Source organism: Aegilops tauschii, chromosome 7 (genome assembly GCF_002575655.3).
Source record: "Aegilops tauschii subsp. strangulata cultivar AL8/78 chromosome 7, Aet v6.0, whole genome shotgun sequence".
Lineage (NCBI taxonomy): Eukaryota > Viridiplantae > Streptophyta > Magnoliopsida > Poales > Poaceae > Aegilops > Aegilops tauschii.
In genome coordinates, this window is record NC_053041.3 from 599,613,725 (window position 1) to 599,624,946 (window position 11,222).

The following is an 11,222-nucleotide window of genomic DNA, read 5'->3' on the forward strand; positions in this document are numbered from 1 at the left end:
AACTAACCCCGAAGGTAGGTGTAGAGGTAGCGTGCCGACGGCGATCACATCGACTTTGGAACCATTTCCCACGCGCATCATCACCTCGTCCTTAGCCAATATTTGCTTAATCTGTAGCCCCTGTTTTGAGTTGCAAATATTAGCAACAGAACCAGTATCAAATACCCAGCCACTACTGCGAGCATTAGTAAGGTGCACATCAATAACATGTATATCAAATATATCTTTCACTTTGCCATCCTTCTTTTCCGCCAATTACTTGGGGTAGTTCCGCTTCCAGTGACCAGTCCCTTTGCAGTAGAAGCACTCAGTCTCAGGCTTTGGTCCAGACTTTGGCTTCTTCACTTGAGCAGCAACTTGATTGCCGTTCTTCTTGAAGTTCCCCTTCTTCCCTTTGCCCTTTTTGAAACTAGTGGTCTTATTGAGCATCAACACTTGATGCTCCTTCTTGATTTCTACCTCTGCAGCCTTTAGCATTTCGAAGAGCTTGGGAATTGTCTTATCCATCCCTTGCATATTATAGTTCGTCACGAAGCTTTTGTAGCTTGGTGGCAGTGATTGAAGAACTCTGTCAATGACACTATCAACCGGAAGATTAACTCCCAGCTGAGTCAAGTAATTGTGGTACCCAGACATTCTGAGTATATACTCACTGACAGAACTATTCTCCTCCATTTTGCAGCTGTAGAACTTATTGGAGACATCATATCTCTCAATCCGGGCATTTGCTTGAAATATTAAATTCAACTCTTGGAACATCTCATATGCTCCATGATGTTCAAAACGTCGCTGAAGTCCCGGTTCTAAGCCGTAAAGCATGGCACACTGAACTATCGAGTAGTCACCAGCTTTGCTCTGCCAGGTGTTCATAACATCTGGAGTTCCTCCTGTAGCGGGTTTGGCACCTAGTGGTGCTTCCAGGATGTAATTCTTCTGTGCAGCAATGAGGATAATCCTCAAGTTACGGACCCTGTCCGTGTAGTTGTTACCATCATCTTTCAACTTAGCTTTCTCTAGGAACGCATTAAAATTAAATGGAATAGTAGCACGGGCCATTTATCTACAATAACATAGACATGCAAAATACTATCAGGTACTAAGTTCATGATAAATTAAAGTGCAATTAATCATATTACTTAAGAACTCCCACTTAGATAGACATCCCTCGAATCATCTTAGTGATCACGTGATCCATATCAACTAAACCATGTCCGATCATCACGTGAGATGGAGTAGTTTTCAATGGTGAACATCACTATGTTGATCATATCTACTATATGATTCACGGTCGACCTTTCACTAGTAGAAAAAGGGTCATCTGTCCCGGTTGGTAAGGGCCTTTTGTCCCGGTTTTTGAACCGGGACTAAAGGGTCGTTACTAATGCCCTAGCCCTTTAGTCCCGGTTCTTACAAGAACTGGGACAGATGGGCCTCCACGTGGCCGGTGCGGCGAGCCCAGGCAGGAGGGCCTTTGGTCCCGGTTGGTGGCACTAACCGGGACCAATAGGCATCCACGCGTCAGCATTTTAGGGGCTGGGGTTTTTGTTTTTTTTGAAAGGGGGGGGGGTTGGGGGTTTTGGGGGGGGGGGTTAATTTAGGTGTTTCATATATTGTGTTAGCTAGCTAATTAATAGAGAGAAGTGTCCTCTCTTATCTCCGTGCTTGGTCGACGCTACGTACTATATACGTATAGAGAGGACTAGACACGCTAGCGAGTAAGCAAATGAAGGAAACAGAAGATCATCATGAACATATGCGTACAGAGAGAAGTGATATCGACCACCTCTCCTTCTCCGAGAGATTGGTCGAACAACAAGTTCTTCTATATCTATCCGACACTACCGGCTACATATATACAATAATTATCTCTTACAATATAATCTCCTAATTATATATGAACACAGGGTCCACATAGTATTCTCCGTTTTCAGCGATCACGTGGTCAAGGAAGAATGCCGCCAATTCATCTTGAATTGCTCGCATACGATCTGGTGCTAGGAGTTCATCCCGCATCCGAAAGATCTAATTTGAAGAACGGGGTCAATACATATGTATATGAATAAATGAAACTCAACACAAATGAGGGTAATAAAATAAAATTGTGAATATTATTGCTTACGCACTTCATATTGTTCGTCAGAGTAGCCCCGCTCACAGGTCGTGTGGCGGATGGACTCGCAAACGTAGTATCCACAGAAATCATTCCTTTGTTCCTGCCACAACCACTTTACAAGAAATAGAGGTCAATCAAACTGATAAGCAAGCATGCTAAATGGTATTGATGAAACTAGCGCTTGAATCACTAGGAGATGCGCGGAACATGCTACTATAGTACTTACTTTCGGGTGTCTAAATTGCAGCTTCTTCGGCAGTCCCGGAGCTTTTTTGGTGAATTTTCTCCAAACCCTGCCAGGAAAAGAAAACAATTACTTGATATCAGGAAAAGAACAAAGTTGCTGATATGGTGGATAATGATCGATTTAACTTACTTCTCGAGCATTTGAGTCATGTCCGCATAGTCCTGGGGATCTTTTCGTCTCGAGTCTAAGACGGTTACTACTCCCTGCTCAGGCTTAATCTCTAGGAGAATATAGTGGAAGCTGCGCACGCATGCATAAGTCATCAATTACATTACTATAACCTGGACTAATAAGGGAAACCGAATATGCACAAGACAGTAACACTCACTTGAAGTTATAAGGAAAGAGTATTATATCTTTGTTTTCATTTGTTACCAACGATCGTAGCAAGTTGGCCTCGGTATTTTCGGCATGATATTTAACCTCAGTTGTATCTATGAGATTTGTGTTAATGAATCCAATATCACCGATTTGTCTTTTCTTCAATTCGGCAATCTTCAATCTGCATAATATAGTGAGGATAATTATAAATACATGCAATGAAAGAGCTGACCTATATAGAGAGACTTAATAAAAGAAGTAGTACTACTTACAGACAGTAGCAAGTGACCGTTGATTTATCGAGGGCCTTTTGATTGAAAAACTGGAAGAACTCCTCAAATGGAACATTCAACAGTTCAATTCCAACGAGGTCATGCTCCTCTTTAACTCTCAGCGTCAAAGTATTCCTCCCCCCAGACTCTCTGCAGGTTTTCATGTACCAATCATGTAATCTTTGCATCATCGTTGTTAGAGATCTTTCAACTTTGACGAGAGGCTTCCCGTAATGGTATTTGTGTTCGTCCACCTCCAAGAAATCATAATGTACATCGTCGGGCAGGTAATCTCCAAGATTGATATAACCGGGCACCATCCTCGGATCATTAGCGACGATGTCGCTAGACACCTTGAGCGGGGGGCACGATTGGTTCGCTTGTTCGCCGAGCTGGGCAATTTTTTCCCAGCTCGTCATTCTTTTAACCTTTGATCACTGACAGTACTTCCCGACCGCTCCGCTTCGACAAATGTCTTTGCAATAATGCGCTCATAGTTGCCTTTCGGCAGAGACTTTGGTGGTTTTGTCAGGGCAGCCAGAGTGCGCTTCGCTTTCACCGGATCTACCTTCTCCTCCGGAGGTGGATGTTTCTTTGCTTTCACCCCTTCAAAGAAGTTCGTCACTTCGGCTCGCATGATCTTCGTGGTTTCCTCCTCGGTCCTCTCGCATGGTAACTTCTCTGGAGTCTTCAGAGAACGACCGAATCTGTATTGCCTCCCGCCTCTGGCTGTACTGCTAGACGCCGGCAGAGCAGACGGAGTGGCTGCGGCTGTCTTCTTTCCTTGCTTACGAGGCGGAGGAGAAGGACTACGACGCGCCGGAGCAGCCGGAGCGGCGGCGGGTCTCTTCCGCCCTTGCTGACGAGGCGGAGAAGGAGGAGGCTAGCTGCTCGGGCACGCCGGCGCAGGCGGAGAAGGAGGCGGAGTGCCGCCATGCGCCGGAGAAGGAGGCTGAGTGCCCTGATCACTCGCCAGAGGAGGAGGCGGAGGAGGAGGCGGAGTGCCACCACGCGCCGGAGAAGGAGGCTGAGTGCCCTGATCACTCGCCGGAGGAGGAGGCGGAGTGCCCTTACTCGTCAGAGGCGTCTAGTTCGGAAGGTTGATGAGCTCCTTCCGCCATAGGTATGGAGTCTTCAGAGCAGAACCCAGTCGAGTCTCCCCTTCACCGGTAGGGTGGTCAAGCTGGAGGTCCTCAAATCCCTCTGTTATTTCATCCACCGTCACCCTAGCATATCCTTCTGGAATCGGACGACAGTGAAAAGTTGCGCCGGGTTCAGGAGGTCGAACAGAGCCGACAGCCGCCTTCACTTTGAAGTTCTCCTATTGCGTCATAAGGTGGCAATGTTGAGACTCCGTGATAGCATCCATGGGGTAGCTAGCAGGAGCCGTCAAGACATGCTCCGGCTGAAGCAGCTCGGTGGAAGCCACGCTGCTTCTCCGCTGAGATGGCGGGGTAGCTTCGGGGGTAGTTTCGGCAGGTCGATTGCTGCGAGCTACGTCACGTTCCTCTAGTGCTTGAACCCTTTCGTGCAGCTTCTGAATTTGGGTCTGCTCCACTTTTTTCCTCCTCTCCTGGCATTTGTAACAGCATGCGTCCGGAAAACCAGCCTTCCACGGAACGGAGCCTGGCGTGCCTCTTGTCCGTCCAGGGTGCTCAGGATTCCCGAGGGCCATTGTGAGCTCGTCGTTCTCTCTGTCTGGAACGAACGTCCGTTGCTGCGCTACATCGATATAGTGCTGAAGCCTCTTGACTGGTATTCTCAAAAGCTCGTCTGTCCAAACGCACTTCCCTGATACAGGGTCCAAGGTTCCGCCAGCCCCAAAGAACCAAGTCCGGCAACGGTCTGGCCAGTTCATTGTCTCTGGTTCGATCCCTTTATCAAGCAGATCATTCTCAGCCTTGGCCCACTTAGGCCGGGCTTTGAGGTAGCCACCTGACCCCGTGCGATGGTGAAGCTTCTTCTTCGCAGCATTTTTCTTGTTTGTCGCTGACAACTTCTTACTCTTTTCCGATGTCTTGTGGGCCACAAATGCGGGCCAGTGATCTCTGATCTTCTCATATTTGCCGATGAATTCTGGTGTCTCTTCTTTGTCGACAAACGTTTTCAGCTCATTCTTCCACCTCCTGAATAGGTCTGCCATCTTCTTAAGAGCATGAGCCTTGATTAATTGCACTTTAACTGGCTTCTCCGAATCCTCCTCTGGCGGTAGGGTGAAATTTGCCTTCAGCTCAGCCCAAAGATCATCTTTCTGCATATCATTGACATAAGACACCTCAGGGTCTTCCTTCTTAGGCTTATACCATTGGTGGATGCTGATCGGGATCTTGTCCCTAACAAGAACCCCACACTGAGCAGCAAATGCTTCCTTTGTCCGGATGGGTTCAATCGGTTGGCCGTCGCGCGCGATTGCTGTGATCTCAAACCTTTCATCCGAGCGCAACTTTCTCTTCAGGCCTCGTCTCTTTACCGAAGTTGTGCTCGATCCGGAGGGCTAGAAAAAAGAAGAAAGACGAGAGTTAATTAATATGTCTACATACCAAAACAATGAATGCATCAATTAGCTAGTCAGCACAGGCTTAACTAATATATTTACCTGGCCGGACTCTGTTCGGTCACCGGAGCCGTCACCACGGGCTCCTTCTTGCACCAGCATTGGGTCACCGGAGCCATCATAATCATGTCTTTCCTCCTCCACTCTTCGATCACCGTAGCCTGCTTCTTCACCCTGTTCTTCCAGACCATCATTGTCGTTAAGATACGACAAGACATCACCTCCGGCTAAGATTATGTCCCCCAACACCTCTTCTGCTTCCTCGTCTCGTCCGTGCTCCATTGTTTCTGCAAATATTACAACATGGCAATTATTACTCAAACATGACACCAGGTGGATATATTAGTGCAAACGTAGACCTAGCTTATTCCGGGTTTGGGGTGGCCTCGGCAACGCTTCAAGGGTAGGGCGCGGCGGGAGGGGGTAGGAGACCGACATCGTTTTTTTCTAGGGTTTGGGTGTCCTCGAGAGTTTTGGTCGAGCGAGAGGGCCGGGGGGTGCTCCCGTGGTATAAGTTATCACGGTCAAAGTTATCCGGGAGGGGGTTATATCGACAACGACGACATACATACATGGGAAAATAATGTTATCAGGGAGGGGGTAGGTCGAACCCCCCCTCGTGTTGAAGTTATCGGGACATGGGGTATATTGACAACGACATATCCGATAAAAAATAAGAAGACGAAGAAGAAATAAAAAGAGGAGAAGAAGATATTAATAGAGGAGAAGATTGAAGAAAAAAAGAAGAAAAAAAGAGGGGAAGAAGAAAGGAATAGAGGAGAAGAAGAGAAAATAGAATATTCTTCTCTTCTTCTCTTCTTCTCCTCTATTCCTTTCTTCTTCTCCTCTTCTTTTTCTTCTTTTTTCTTCTTCTTATTTATTTCTCATCTTCTTCCTCTCCTCTTCTTCTCGTTTCTTCTTCTTCTTATTTTCCTTTTTCCTCTCATTCTTTTTCTTCTTCTTCCTTTCCTAGCTAGATATATAAAACTTTTCTGAAAATGTAACTTTTGCATATATAAAACTTTTTCTTCTTCCTTCTTCTTCCTTCTATTCCTTCTTCCTAAATATATAAAACTTTTCTAAAAATGAAACTAACCTAAAATGTACTAAATCAGAGAACATATATAGATAAAACTTTTCTAAAAATCTAACTTTTGCATATATGTATTTTTAAAACATCATTACAATTGAAAAAATACATACATACATACAAAAAACATGTAAAAAATACATACATACATATATGAACATACATAAAAAAATACATATATCTAAAAAATACATACATACATATATGAAAATCTAAAAACATGTAAAAAAATAGCACGGCGGCGGGGCCGACAGAGGCGCGGTGCTCATAGAGAGAGGAGCGTGCGGCGGGCGGCGTCGGGGCAAGCAGGGGCGCGGGGAGTGGCGCGAAGACGGCGTCGGGGCAGGAGCGGCGCGCGGCGGGGCAGGGGCGGCGCGCGTCGGGGCAGGGACGGCGCACGGCGACGACGTCGGGCGAGGGCGCGACGACGGCGAGGGCGCGGGCGACGGCGACGACGGGCGCAGGCGACGACGACGGCGACGGCGGAGCGGGTCGGGGGCGTGGCAGGGGCGGCGCGCGTCGGGGCAGGGACGGCGCGCGGCGATGACGTCGGGCGAGGGCGCGGCGACGGCGAGGGCGAGCTCGGGCAGCCTGGCGGTGTCGTCGGAGGGATCGAAGAACTGACGAAATTTTCACAAGTGCTGGCTTATATAGCAAACCCATTGGTACCGGTTGGTGGCACAAACCGGTACCAATGCCACCTTTAGTCCCGGTTGGTGTCACCAACCGGGACCAAAGGCCTCTTCCTTTGGTCCCGGTTGGTGACACCAACCGGGACTAAAGGGGGGGCATTGGTACCGGTTGGTGCCACGAACCGGTACCAATGCAACCCTTTAGTATCGGTTGGTGCCACCAACCGGGACCAAAGGCCTTGTGCTGCTGCGCCCGCATCGATAGTTTAGCCCCATCTCGCTAGTTGAGAGGGGCGCCCAGTGGTTTATAAGCCCCGCTGCCGCTCCCCTCTCGAGCTCCTCTCCATTGCAGGCTTACGGGCCTAATTGTCACTGCTATGCCTGATGGGCCTACTGGGCCTTCTGCGGGCCTGAATCCTGGCCCATCGATGGGTTTCTAGTCGTATTCAGGCCGTGGTGGCCCAGTAGGTGGCATAGTTTTTATTTTTTGCCTGTTTTTTGTTTTCTTTTTTGCTTTATTTATTTTGTTTTGTTTCTACTTACAACAAAAAAATTATTTATTTTATTTTATTTTGTTTCTAATTACTTATTTATTTTACTTTATGATAATTCTTTTTGCTATTAAAGTTTCTAACAAAAAAAGTTCTTTATGAAAATTCTTTTTGCTTTCAATGATTTTGAACAGAAAATACTTCGATAATTTTAGTTGCATCAATTTTATATAATTTTAGTTTCAATAATACTAGAGGTTGCTTATAATGTTTTGAACAGAAAATACTTTGATAATTTTAGTTTCATAAATTTTATATATGTTATTAAAGTTTATTTTATTTTGTTTCTAATTATATATTTTATTAAAGTTTATATTATTTTGTTTCTAATTACTTATTTATTTTATTTGTTATTTTTCATGCACCATTTTTCATGCATTTACTGATTATTTTGAGCTATAAGACCCTAAAATTGAAAAACATTTCAAATGAACTCTGAAAAGGTTGAAAGTTGGCATGGTATCATCATTTCATCCACATAGCATGTGCAAGAAAGTTGAGAGGGTTACGGCAAAAACTGGATGCACTTCGTGTACAAAACGGACAATCTCTTTCGAAGTATCAGGATTTCATACGGAAACTCGTCTGTTACAAAGGGATTTCATTTTTTAAAACTTATTTGAACTCTGACTTTTTGTGTGTTCAAAATGCACCATTCAAAGCCACATCATCAATTTTCAACCCTTTCTGACTTCATTTGTTATTTTTCATGCATTTATTGATTATTTTGAGCTATAAGACCCTGAAATTGAAAAGCATTTCAAATGAACTCTGAAAAGGTTGAAAGTTGGCATGGTATCATCATTTCATCCACATAGCATGTGCAAGAAAGTTGAGAGGGTTACGGCAAAAACTGGATGCACTTCGGGTACAAAACGAACAATGGTATCATACTCGTCTGTTACAAAGTTGGCATGGTATCATCATAATAGTTGCAGGAGAAAGTCTTCACTTTTTCTTCGCTTGTGTCATTTGCTTATTGCGCCGTAACCATGGATAATCTTCATCGTTTATCAGGATGCTTGGGTCAGCCTTGACTTTGAAGGGAGGAATTTCATGAAACTTTTCATAATCTTCAGACATGTCTGTCTTGCCCTCCACTCCCACGATGTCCCTTTTCCCTGAAAGAACTATGTGGCGCTTTGGCTCATCGTATGATGTATTCGCTTCCTTATCTTTTCTTTTTCTCGGTTTGGTAGACATGTCCTTCACATAGATAACCTGTGCCACATCATTGGCTAGGACGAACGGTTCGTTGTACCCAAGATTTTATAGATCCACTGTTGTCATTCCGTACTGTGGGTCTACCTGTACCCCGCCTCCTGACAGATTGACCCATTTGCACTTAAACAAAGGGACCTTAAAATCATGTCCGTAGTCAAGTTCCCATATGTCCACTATGTAACCATAATATGTGTCCTTTCCCCTCTTGGTTGCTGCATCAAAGCGGACACCGCTGTTTTGGTTGGTGCTCTTTTGATGTTGGGCGATCATGTAAAATGTATTCCCATTTATCTCGTATCCATTGTAAGTCAATACAGTCAAAGATGGTCCCATGGAAAACGAGTACAGCTCATCACAAACAGTGTTGTCACCTCAGACGTGTTTCCAACCAACTGCTGAAAGTCCTGATGTGTTCACATGTAATCCAGTCGTCGCACTGCTCCGGGTGTTTGGAGCGCAGAGTGTTCTTGTGTTCATCGACATACGGGGTCACCAAGGTAGAGTTCTATAGAACTGTGTAATGTGCTTGAGACCAAGAATGCCCGTCCCTGCATATTATTGAGTCCGCTCCTAGCGTGCCTTTTCCAGTCAGTCTCCCATCATACCGCGATTTAGGGAGACCTATCTTCTTAAGGCCAGGAATGAAGTGAACACAAAACCCAATGACATCCTCTGTTTGATGGCCCATCGAGATGCTTCCTTCTGGCCTAGCGCGGTTACAGACATATTTCTTGAGGACTCCCATGAACCTCTCAAAGGGGAACATATTGTGTAGAAATACGGGCCCCAGAATGACAATCTCGTCGACTAGATGAACTAGGACGTGCGTCATGATATTGAAGAAGGATGGTGGGAACACCAGCTCGAAACTGAAAAGAAATTGCGCCACATCACTCCTTAGCCTTGGTATGATTTCTGGATCGATCACCTTCTGAGAGATTGCATTGAGGAATGCACATAGCTTCACAATGGCTAATCGGACGTTTTCCGGTAGAAGCCCCCTCAATGCAACCGGAAACAGTTGCGTCATAATCACATGACAGTCATGAGAGTTTAGGTTCTGGAACTTTTTCTCTAGCATATTTATTATTCCCTTTATATTCGACGAGAAGCCAGTCGGGACCTTCATACTGAGCAGGCATTCAAAGAAGATTTCTTTCTCTTCTTTCCTAAGAGCGTAGCTGGCAGGACCTTCATACTGCTTCGGAGGCATGCCGTCTTTTTCGTGCAAACGTTGCAGGCCCTCCCATGCCTCAGGTGTATCTTTTGTCTTCCCATACACGCCCAAGAAGCCTAGCAGGTTCACGCAAAGGTTCTTCGTCACGTGCATCACGTCGATTGAAGAGCGGACCTCTAGGTCTTTCCAGTAGGGTAGGTCCCAAAATATAGATTTCTTCTGCCACATGGGTGCGTGTCCCTTAGCGTCATTCGGAACAGCTAGTCCGTCGGGACCCTTCCCAAAGATTACGTGTAAATCATTGACCATAGCAAGTACGTGATCACCGGTACGCATGGCGGGCTTCTTCCAGTGATCTGCCTCGCCTTTGAAATGATTGCCTTTATTTCGACATTGATGGTTGGCCGGAAGAAATCAACGATGGCCCAGGTACACATTCTTCCTGCATTTGTCCAGGTATATACTTTCAGTGTCATCTAAACAGTGCGTGCATGCGTGGTATCCCTTGTTTGTCTGTCCTGAAGGTTACTGAGAGCGGGCCAATCATTGATGGTTACAAACAGCAACGCCTGCAGGTTAAATTCCTCTTGTTTGTGCTCATCCCACGTACGTACACCGTTTCCATTCCACAGCTGTAAAAGTTCTTCAACTAATGGCCTTAGGTACACATCAATGTCGTTGCCGGGTTGCTTAGGGCCTTGGATGAGAACTGGCATCATAATGAACTTCCGCTTCATGCACATCCAAGGAGGAAGGTTATACATACATAGAGTCACGGGCCAGGTGCTGTGATTGCTGCTCTGCTCCCCGAAAGGATTAATGCCATACGGTCCTCACTGTGCCATCGCATCAACTTTGCATGCTCTTCGTTTCTGAACAGACATTTCAACCGTGGTATTATAGGAGCGTACCACATCACCTTCGCAGGAACCTTCTTCCTGGGGGGCTCGCCGTCAACATCACCAGGGTCATCTCGTCTGATCTTATACCGCAATGCACCGCATACCGGGCATGCGTTCAGATCCTTGTACGCACCGCGGT